The following is an 11,994-nucleotide window of genomic DNA, read 5'->3' on the forward strand; positions in this document are numbered from 1 at the left end:
CTCTGAGTCTGGGTATGATATTCTCTTTCCTCCTAGTTGTAGAATTTCCACTCAGCCAGCCCTCCTGTGGTTCTGGATGATGTCCGTTCCGTCTTTCAGGTGTAATTTGAATTGGTTGTTCAAGGCAGCAAACTCCGGCATTAACCTATGCCGCCATCTTGGTTCTCTCCAAATTAATAACATTTAATAACACCCTTTGCTTGACAATCATTATGTAAACAGACTAGCTCAAATGCTTCCAACATTGTCTTCTGCCTATCTAACACCCATTCCTCTTTCACTACTTTATCACATAAACCCAATTTTTTTTTTATCACATGATCTCATTCATATGTGGAATCTAAAGAACAAAATAAATTGATGAACAAAATAGCTCCAGAGACATAGAAACATGGAACACACAGTCAAATCTCAGAGAGGGGGGGAAGAGATTAACCAAGGAATTTAGATGCATAACCCATAGACACAGACAATAGTGTGGTGAACGCCTGGGGCAGGTGGGGCTTAGGAGGGGTTAATGGGGGAAAAAAGGAGACATCTGTAATACTTTCAACAATAAAGATAAATTAAACAAACAAACAAAAAAGAGGCTTTGTAGAACCTTCATCTCCTTTTCAACATCTGGAGCAGTAGTTGCAGTACTGAGTATACTGAGTAATGTCAATCTTTTATCATTACTTCTGTATTAATGCAAATCACATTTTTGTGAGTCTACACTTTGGGTTTTTAAAATGCATAAACATGGGCCTCAGCAGATAACATGCTGAGGAGATCACATCCACAAGTATCTTGCCATAAGTATCAAACTTTTCAGAGCTGTGTCCTTTGTGAAGATTCATTTTAGTTAGCAAGACCTTTTTCTCTGTCGTTCATCCCCACGCCTGAGATTTGCAGTGATGCAGGCCCAGTTTACCATCCCTGCCAAACACTCACAGAGGTTCCAACCTCCTCCTGGTCAGGGCAAGGGGCAAAGGACTGATTCACATAAATAAACAACTGTTCTGAAGCCACAAGTTTAGGGAACTTTTTGATGAAGTCAATGAGTCCTTGAATGGTTTGGGTTCTCTCTACAGCCCACCTCTTCGTTTTCATTATAGGGGTGTCTCCCACGGCCTTTAGCAGGATATCAATTTTTTTCCTTGGTGTTGCCGGTAGGTTCCTCTGTTCCCGGGAAGACTAAGACGGAATAGGGCTCCAGTGTGACTGTTTCTGGAGAGATGTCTGTAGGCCCTTCGCTGTCCACACGGGAGGGAGGGAGTGGCAGCACAGCCTCTGGCTCCTCAGCATCTTGTTCGGTCCCAATTTTATTTTTAACAGACTATTTCTGCTATGCAGCCCATATGCCCCAAGGAATCCTTCCCTCAGCTCCCTAATTGCTCCATGCCTAATCCCTTCTTTCTCATCTGTGAAGGCTCAGGAACGATGAGATGTGTGGAAAGGTGGCTAGGGCTTCCTGGAGAGTTCTTTGCTCTTTTTGGTATAGCTTTAGAGCAGCAGTTCTCAACCTGTGGGTCGCGACCCCAATAGGGGTCGAACGACCCTTTCACAGGGGTCGCCTAAGACCATCGGAAAACACATATATAACTACATATTGTTTTTGTGATTAATCACTATGCTTTAATTATGTTCAATTTGTAACAATGAAAATACATCCTGCGTATCAGATATTTACATTATGATTCATAACAGTAGCAAAATTACAGTTATGAAGTAGCAACAAAAATAATTTTATGGTTGGGGGTCACCACAACATGAGGAACTGTATTAAAGGGTCGCGACATTAGGAAGGTTGAGAACCACTGCTTTAGAGGATGTTGTCATATATAGACTGGAACCATTGCACACATCTCCATCCCAGTCCATTGAGGCAGCTGGGACGTAGAGGAGGGCAACTTAGAGAATGTGGGAGATGGAGCAAGAATCATGCTGAGGCCTACCCTATCTCTCCACTAGCGCTGCTCAAAACATAAGGTGAACTGTTTGCTATCATTCTGCAATGACATAAACACAGACGTTGAGAGTAAGTGTTAGAAAATTTCATAGTGATTTGACATTGCTGGGACATCTGAGTGTGTGACCAGTGGACTTGTGTTGAATAGGCTGTAGACCAGTTTGGATATTGCTCAGCAAAGGGATGAGTTGAAAGTGGTGGCAACTGTGTACAAGTCTTGTGCATTAGGGCTATGTAGCAATCTGAACTGGATTGAAAAAACAAGCACAATGCAACAACAGCAACTGTCTTTTACCACAGTGGTCTGAGAAGCATTACTCGAAACTCAATAATTACGTTGAGTCAATTAATTTCCCTATTCTTTAAGACCATCTGGGTTCTGTTTTCTCCAATTCACACCCAAAAGCATCTGAACTAATACAGTGATTGAATCCTATAAAAAGGCAAGAAACCACATAGTCATTTTACTAGGGTAGACATGTTGTTAAATAAGTGTATTCATGTGTGTGTGTGTGTGTGTACTGTGTGTATATGTTTTCACCTAGTTGTGATTTTAGATGACCATTTCTCAATGTTAGTGACCGCAAAAATATTTCTTTTTGGTGTCTTTTGCCAGGTGCTGGCATTTCCCAGCTCTAGTTCTGTGATTTGAATGTGATAGCATCATAAAGCACATGGGAGAGATTGTAGAAGAATAAAAGTTCCATTTACACATTCAGGGGGAAATAAAAAGAGGAAGGAGAGTTGTCTACATGTTGTTTTGGGATTAAGTTTTTATCTTTGTATTTTATTATTATTATTTCTTTTAAAAATATATTCTTATTGATTTCAGAGAGGAAGTGAGAGGGAGAGATAAAAAACATCAATGATGAAAGGGAGAATCATTGATTGGCTGCCTCCTGCACACACCACACGGGGGGTTGAGCCTGCAACCTGGGCATGTGCCCTGACCAGGAATCGAACCATGACCTCCTGATTCATAGGTTGACGTTCAACCACTGAACCACATCAGCCAGACCAGTACTATAATTTTAAATTCAACTTTTCTACATATTATCTCTGTAAAAAATCAATAAAAAATATATTTAAAAAATATAGTTTTTCCGCCGCAGCCTTTAAAAAGTCATCCAAAATGTTACACAAATATTACTTATAGAGCTTTGCTATTATATTTTTTCTAGTGAAGTGAAGTAAGGAAAGGGCTATAATGAAATGATTGTTGTATGTATGTAAATAAGATAAATGCATTTGTTAATAGATATAAAACTTTTCTAACTATTTTTTGATATTATTTTGATCCCAAAGGAATTTTTTTTAGAAAATCTGATTATTTTTCATATGGGAAATGACTATTTTCATCTACCATTTCGAGGATGATCTTTCTTTTTCCCCCCTTTTTATATTCTTGTTAAAAAAAATTAAATCTTTATTGTTGAAAGTATTACATAAGTCCTCCCTTCCCCTCCATTGGCTTCTTCTACTCCCCACCCCAGGCCTTTACGACCCTATTGCCTATGTCCGTGGGTTATGCTTATATGCATTCAAGTTCTTTGGGTGAACCTCCACATATGAGTGAGATCATGTTCCAGGATGATCTGTAAGCTCGTGATCTGGGAGAAATTTCTGTATAAAATTAAAATGTTTAAGTGTTGTTGCAATAGTGATGAAATGGGTCCATCTTTTCAGCTTTGATGAAAGGAAGCCACGTGACAATTGATTTATCATATGCGCTGCCATGGCCATTAAGAGCTCTGGAAGTACTTCTGGTGGTGAAGGATGAGGCAGATGGGGTGTTCTAAAGAACAACTAAAGAATTTATTTTGGCTTCAAAGCTGGTTACTATTATAAGAAAGAGAAAACTGGGCAAAAGCAAGCAGCAGCAGAAGGGATGGCCTCAACACATGAGCCTGATATATTATTTTAAGAACTTTTTTCCAAAGCCAAGTCCCCATTGCCTCTGTGTGAAGTAGAAAGCATTTTCTTTTTTTAAAATATATTTTTATTGATTTCGGAGAGGAAGGGAGAGGGAGAGAGAGGTCAAAATATCAATGATGAAAGAGAATCATTGATCAGCTGCCTCCTGACAAGGCCCCATTGGGGATTGAGCCTGCAACCCGGGCATGTGCCTTGACCAGGAATCGAGCCGTGACCTGCTGGTTCATAGGTCGACACTCAACTATTGAGCCATGCTGGCTGGCAGGCCGGGCAAAAGCACATTTTCTTTATAGGACTTCCTTCCTTGAAAATGGCAAAAATCACACTCTCCCTCTGGAGAGCACACTCCCATCTTTCTCCTCCCCTTCTTCTCTCCAGACAGTTACCTTTGCCTTTCTCTCTCCCGGGCTCCAAGGGTCCTTCTGCCTCTGTAACTTATTTCCTGAGCCTACGAAGCCCAGCTGGCTCACTTCTACTACCTCTAACTTTCTAAATAAACTATCTCATAATTTTAAAAAAAAGTGGCGGAGCTTTTGAGTCAATGATACAATAAAACATTACATGATTGTCATGTACCTTGTTGGTATAGCCATCTCTATACATAAGTGGCATTTCTTAGCTGGTCCTCTGGTTCCATTGTTTTAATTCAGTTGTGTGATAGAGAGCAATGCTCACCAGATATTTCATGGGCTCCCCCAGTTCTCAGTCTCCTTTGTAAGTAAACTGGGGCCATGTGTCTAGATTAGGCCACTGGACCATGAGTGAAACAGACTTTTGTCACACCTGTCTGCTTCAAGGCCATTAAACAAGTCTAGGTTTAGACATAAAAAAGATACTCAATATCACTAATTGTCAGGAAAATGCAAATTAAAACCACAATGAAATATCACCGCACACCAGTTGGAATGGCTGTTATAAAAAAGTCAACAAATAACAGGTATTGGCAAGGATGTGGGGAAAAGGGGACCCTTGTGTACTGCTGGTGGGATTGTAAATTGGTGCAGCCACTATGGAAAATAGTATGGAGGTTCTCAAAAAAAAAAAAAGAAGAAGAAGAACTACCATATGATCCAGCAATTTCCCTTCTGGCTATTTATCCAAAGAAAATAAAAACATGAATTCAAAAGAACCCCTGTGTTCATTGCAGCCAAGATATGAAAGCAACCTAAGTGTCCACTGATAAATGAATAAATAAAGAAGATGTGATATATCTTACCTAATAATAGACAAATATGTAAATTAACCATCCCCCTGCTATGCTCACCAGCCAATCAGGAGAGTATGCAAATTGACCCCACAAAGATGGCAGTTAATTTGCATATGTAGGCGCCCAGTGGCCTGGGTCTTGGGAACATCATCGGGCACCCAGGTCACTCCAAGGTAGGCTCTGTGTGGGCCCTGAGCAGCATAGGAAGGGCCTGAGCCAGGGGGCTCCTGGGCAGGGATGGAGCCAGCCATCGGAGCTGCAGGGGGAGCCCCTGCCCAAGCCTAAAGCCTCGGCCAGAGGCGTTAGGCCTGGGTGAGGGCTGAGCCAGTGATTGGAGGGAGATAGGGTTCCCCTGCCCAGGTCTGACGCCTGGGCCAGAGGCGTCAGGCTGGGAGAGGGGCTGAGACGGCGATCTGAGGGTGATGGGGGTCCATGCCTCTGGCCGAGGCGTCAGGCCTGGGCGGGGGGCTGAGCCAGTGATCGGTGTGAACTACAGAGGAAACACCTTTTCTGACTGCTCATTGGCTAAGCTCCCTGTATGCCACTTGCAGTGTTCTTAGTAACTTGGGTTATAAGAATCCAAGACGGTGACCTAGGGTTTTTCCACTACACCCCTGGAGGGAAAATGAAGGTCTGCTGCTGGAGGGGCTAAGAAATGTCATATCCTGCCCTAGCTGGTTTGGCTCAGTGGATAGAGCCTCAGCCTGCCGAACGCAGGGTCTGGGTTCGAGTGAAGGGACTGGAGTCCGTGTTGATGAAAAAACCTTGCTGGCTGCGGTGACTGTCAGTGGCTGCAGCAGCGGGGTGATGGGGCTGGTGCCTGCCCCTGATCAGCCCAGTAGTCTCCCACAAAGGGAGGCCAAACTGCAGCTTAGGCCCGCTCCCCAAAGGGAGCAGGGAGCAGGCCTAAGCCATCACTAGGACATCCCCTGAGGACTCCCACTATATGAGAGGGGGCAGGCTGGGCTGAAGGACCCCCCCCCCCCACCAGTGCATGAATTTCGTGCACTGGGCCCCAGGTTCTATTATAATATACTAAAGGCCTGGTGCACGAATTCATGGATGAGTGAGGTCTGGCCAGCCCTCCCCCATTGGGCTGATCCGACTGGGTTGGCCGGGGAGAGGGGATGTGGGAGGTTGGCCGGCCGGCCCCTCCCCCTGGTTGATCTCCCAGTAGAACTCCCGGTCGAGGGGACAATTTGCATATTAGCCTTTTATTATATAGGATAGTATTCCACTATATATTATAATGAAATATTACTCTTCAATAAGAATGAATAAAACGTTGCCATTTGTGACAACATGGATGAACAAGAGGGTATTAGGCTAAGTGAAAGAAATCAGACGGAGAGACAAATACTGCATGATTTCACTTACATGTGGAATCTAAAAATACTAAACAAATGAACAAAACAAAACAGAAACACACTCATTCAAAGAACAAACTGACGGTTGTTAGAGGGGAGGGTTGTGAGGAAATGGGTGTAAAAGGTGAAGGAGAATGAGAGGTACAAACTCCCAGTTACAAAATAGTCACGGGGATATAAAATACAGCATAGGAAATATAATCAATAATATTGTAATACCTATGTATGGGGCCAGTTGGGTATTGGAAATATCAGGGGGAACACTCTGTAAAGTATATCATTACCTAACCACTATGTTGTACACCTGAAACTAATACAAAGTAATATTGAATGTAAACTGTAATTGAAAAAATAAAAATGAAGTGAAGACAGAAAATAATAAAATAAATAAGCCACAGGGATGTAGTGTACAGCATAGGAGAATATAGTAAATCATAATGCAATAAGTTTGCACAGTGACAAATGCTTACTAGACTTATTTGGTAACCACATTATCTTATATAATAAAAGCATAATATGCAAATCAACCCAACAGTGGAATGACCAGTCAGCAGGGCATGGGGCCGACGAGCAGGCAGTGCCAGGCTAGCCAAGGCACATGCAGGTGGGCAGAGGGAGGGGACAGCAATGGGGGGTGGCAGCAACCAGCGGTAGCAGAGGGGTGATTGGGGGGGGGGCAGGGCCGGCTACTCGCCAACCAGCACCATCCCCTGATTGGCCTGCCCAGTTGCCTCCTGCAGAGGGAGGCCACCAGTGGCAGCAGTGGTGGGACAATGGAAGGCGGGGTTGGCGCCATCCCCAGATCGCCTGCCAGGGTCACCTCCCGCAGAGGGCCTAAGCCATCAGTCAGACATCCCCTGAGGGCTCCCGAACTGCGAGAGAGTGCAGGCCAGGCTGAGGGACCCCCCGCCCTCAAGTGCATGAATTTTCGTGCACCAGGCCTCTAGTCCTATCTAATAAAAGCCTAATATGCTAAGTGTCTGATTGTCTATTCAATCAATCAAAGCATAATATGCTAATGACATGCTAAGACTGCTCAACCTCTCGCTATGACATGCACTGACCACCAAGGGGCAGAGAGTTGACCAGTCAATCGTCACTATGACATTCACTGACCAACAGGGGGCAGATGCTCTGACAGGTAGGTTAGCTTGCTGCTAGGGTCTGGCTGATTGGGACTGAGCGAGACAGGCCAGACACGCCCTAGAGCCCTCCCGCATACTTCCCCGGCCCCAATTGTGCACCCATGGGGTCCCTCAGCCTGGCCTGTGCCATCTCACAATCTGGAACCCCTCGGGGGATGCCAGAGAGCTGGTTTTGGCTCGATCCCGCAGGCCAGGCCTCGAGTAAGGTACAGTATATAAATGTTGAATCACTATGTTGTACACCCGAAACTAATGTAACATTGTACTCCAATTATACTTTAACAAAAAACTTAAAAATGAAGCCTAGCCCTGTCCGGGTGGCTCAGGTGGTTGGAGTGTCACCTCATACCAAAAGAAGGCAGCCAAACAATGTCTCTCTCTCTCATCATTGATGTTTTTGTCTCTCTCTCTCTCTCTCTCTCTCTCTTCCTTCCTCTTTGAAATCAATGAAAATATACTAGTACATATATATATATATAAAGAAAAGTTAGCATCATACTTTTATATGAATTTGGTGGCAAGATCTTTAGCATTTGCTCTTCCAGCTGAGAGCCACAGATTTAAAAAAAAAAAAACTTTGATGTTGTCTCCCAGTGATGGCGAGTCTCATCATATCTCTATTGTAAAAAAACTTGATAGCTTCCATCAGCTTAACTTCTTTGTCTTACAAGTTAACCTATGTGAAGGCAAGGCGGGTGCAGGTCTTTCTGTGAACAAGAACATCTCAGTCTGGCCTTTCCCTTGATTATGAACTGGGGGACTCCCATTTTATAGTATAAGTTGGGCAGGCGGACAACTAGCTCAATGGGATGAGTATGTGTGTAATCACCACCAGCTGAGCCTGCTTGTTCTCCGCAGGTCATGACAGCACTAACACCTGCTCAAGGGACAGGTGGTCTCCGTGGGAGCGTCCCCTTTGTTGGCAGCTTCCTCTATAGCCTGGGACAGCAGCTTCTGTTTATCTTGCTTTATCTCTGGGGTGCACTGTGGGCCAGCTTAAGCAGTTGAGTAGCTGTTTGACCTTTGACCCCTCCCCCCAAGACCTGGGGAAAACTGGTTAACTGGGCACTTTTAGTCACTTACGGAGGAGAGCTGTTGCCATTGGCAAAGCAGATGACAGAGGTGGTTATGCATCCCATTTGGCGGACTATCTGGAAATGACAATTTGCTTTTGCTCTTTTTTTTAAAAAAAATATTTTTATTGATTTTAGAAAGAGAGGAAGGATGAGGGATGTGAAAGAGAAACATCGGTAGGTTGCCTCCCACATGCACATTGACCTGGGTGCATGCCCTGACTGGGGATTGAACCTCTGACCTTTTGGTGTATGGGATGACGCTCCAACCAGCTGAACCACACTTCCAGGGCTTATTTGAATATTTTAAAGCATTTGTATAGCATTTAAAATTTTGTCCAAATTATATAGGTACATGTTTAAAATCAACAGGCCTGTGTCCGGCCAGTTGCCATCCTAAATCCCATTATGGTTTATATACATAGAGGGGTTTTCTAGAGTATTCTCACAGAAATAAATCTGACCACTAAAGGGCAGTCTAAATCTATACTCTAGAATTCAGCAAATGTAAATATGACTGCAATATTAAAATTTTCTTTCATAGTGGAAATATCTTTTTTTAATTAAAGAATTGTATAAAATCAATTTCTATCTCTTTTCTCTTTGTAAGAAGAAATGAATTTTTCATATATATACAGATGGCATCAAATTTTTGTCCCCTCTTGAATAAAAGTATGACATTACCAATAGTATGAAATTTATTCTCAGGGTTCTATAAATAATTATACTAAAAAAACATGTCATCTTTGGTCTTCCTGTTTTAGCTGTTTTGATTTCTCTTACCTGACATTTTATTAATTTACTAATGAAGAGATCAAGTGGAATAAAAATTGGGGTAGTAGATTATCATCATACATATATATTTCTAGAAAATTCTAGGCCTGATATCATTTTCATAAGAAACTATTACTCTAAGATAATTTTAAGTGTCCTATTATATATAATATATCATCTGATGCAAATGCTCTAGTTTTTATTCCATTTCTTCTGGAAACGATATACAAGGCAGTCTATAGTGGAATAAGAAACAGATTTGGCTTTTGGGAGTTGGGAAAGTTCTGGTGAAATGCCAAGTGCTGAACTGCAGGCTTTCAAAATAATTTTCAAGCCTACAGATGTTAGGATATCACATATGAGCCCAGGTCATTGCTTCAAACAGTGAAATAGGTCAGCTGCACAGGTCTCTACGAAAAAGCCTGTGGAAATAGGTACTGTGTAAATCTCCTTTCAGCCCAGATGCCTTTAGCTGTATAAAAGGTTTGAATATCATCAATACTATTCCTTGATTATCTTCTCTTAGTCTTGTGGTCTTTTAAGATTGTGGTCATAGTTATCAAAAGATCTGATTTTTTGTTTTCACTTTGGAAATTCTAAATTAATCCAGTAATGATATATCCATGGTAGCCTTGGGGATTATTTTGAACAAAGCAACTCTTGTTCCCAAGAGATGTAGACCTAGATCCCTTTAATAGCAAATCAGTATGGAATTCTAAATGCCTTTATTTCATTCCAACTCTAGTTCATATGGTGCATTCTATAAAAATGAGCGAAAGTATACAGGCGTACCTCAGAGATATTGTGGGTTCAGTTCTAGATTACTACAACAAAGTGAATATGGCAATAAAACGAGTCACACTCACACAAATTTTTTTACTTCCCAGTGCATATGAAAGTTATATTTATACAATGCTGTTGTCTATTAAGTATGCAACAGTATTATGTCTAAAAAACAATGTTCATTCTTTAACGAAAAAACATTTAACTGCTAAAACATGCTAGCTATCATCTGAGCCTTCAGTGAATTGTAATCTTTTTGTTGGTTCAGGGCCTCGCCTTACTGTTGATGGCTGCTGACTGATGAGGATGGTTGCTGCTGAAGATTGCGTTGGCTGTGAAAATTTCTTAAATAAGACAGCAATGAGTCAATGCCACATCTATTGACTCTTTCACAAACAATTTCTCTGTAGCATGTAGTGCTGTTGGATAGCATTTTGCCAACAACAGAACTTCTTTCAAAATTAGAGTCAATCTTCTCAAATCCTGCTGCAGTTTTATCAGCTAAGTTTACGTAGTATTCTAAACCCTTTAACGTCATTTCAGCAGTCACTACGGCGTCTTCACCAGGGGTAGATTCCCTCTGAGGAAACCATGTTCTTTTCTCATCCATTAGAAGCAACTCCTCACCCATTAAAGTTTTATCATGAGGTGGTAGAATTCAGTCACATCTTCAGGCTCCCCTTCCGATTCTAGTTCTCTTGCTACCCCCACCACATCTGCAGTTATGTTTTCCACGAAGGTCCTGAGGCCCTCAAAGTCAGCCATAGGGTTGGAATCAACTTCTTCCAAACTCCTGTTCATGTTGATATTTTGATCTCTTCCCATGAATCGTGAATATTCTTAATGGCATCTAGAAGGTGAATACTTTCTAGAAGGTTTCAATTTACTTTGCCCAGGTCCATCAGAGGAATCATGACTTACCGCAGCTATAGCCTCAAAAATATATTTTATGAGACTTGAAAGTTGAAATTTTTCCTTCCTTCTTGGCCTGCAGAATGAATGTTAGCAGGCATGAACACATTAATCTCATTGTACATTCCACCAGAACTCTTACTGGTAGGTGACCAGGGGATTGTCAATGAGCAGTAGTATTTTGAAAGGAACATTTTTTTCTGAGCAGTGCGTCTCAACAGTGGGCTTAAAATATTCAGTAAAGCATGTTGTAAACAGATGTGCTGTCGTCCAGGCTTTGTTGTTCCATTTATAGACACAGGCAGAGTAGATTTAGCCTAATTCTCAAGGGCTTTGAAGCCAGGCAATGACTTCTCTCTAGCCCTGAAAGTTCTAGATGACATCATCTTCCAGTAGAAAGCTGTTTCGTCTACATTGAGTATTTGTTGTTCAATGCAACCACCTTCATTAATTACCTTAGCTAGAGCTTCTGGAAAACTTGTTGAAGACTCTACATCAGCACTTGCTGCTTCACTTTGCTTTTTCATGTTGTGGAGATGGCTTCTTTTCTTAAACCGCACGAACCAACCGCTAGCTTCAAGCTTTTCATCTTTCTCAGACTTCAAAGAATTGAAGGGATTTAGAACCTTGCTTTGGATTAGGCTTTGACTTAAGGCAGCGGTTCTCAACCTGGGGGTCGTGACCCCTTTGGCGGTTGAACGACCCTTTCACAGGCGTGGCCTAAGACCATCCTGCATATCAGATATTTACATTACGATTCATAACAGTAGTAACATTACAGTTATGAAGTAGCAACGAAAATAATTTTATTTTTGGGTCACAACATGAGGAACTGTATTTAAAGGCC

General features: G+C 42.1%; 2 pseudogenes; both read right to left on the minus strand.

Annotated features, from left to right (window-relative positions):
• Positions 1-728: 728 nt before the first annotated feature.
• On the minus strand, positions 729-8,707 carry LOC102765924 (annotated as a pseudogene).
• Positions 8,708-10,262: 1,555 nt separating this feature from the next.
• On the minus strand, positions 10,263-11,674 carry LOC102766209 (annotated as a pseudogene).
• Between the last annotated feature and the right edge of the window lie 320 nt (positions 11,675-11,994).

This window comes from Myotis davidii, unplaced genomic scaffold, assembly GCF_000327345.1.
Source record: "Myotis davidii unplaced genomic scaffold, ASM32734v1 scaffold133, whole genome shotgun sequence".
In the NCBI taxonomy this organism is placed as follows: Eukaryota; Metazoa; Chordata; class Mammalia; order Chiroptera; family Vespertilionidae; genus Myotis; species Myotis davidii.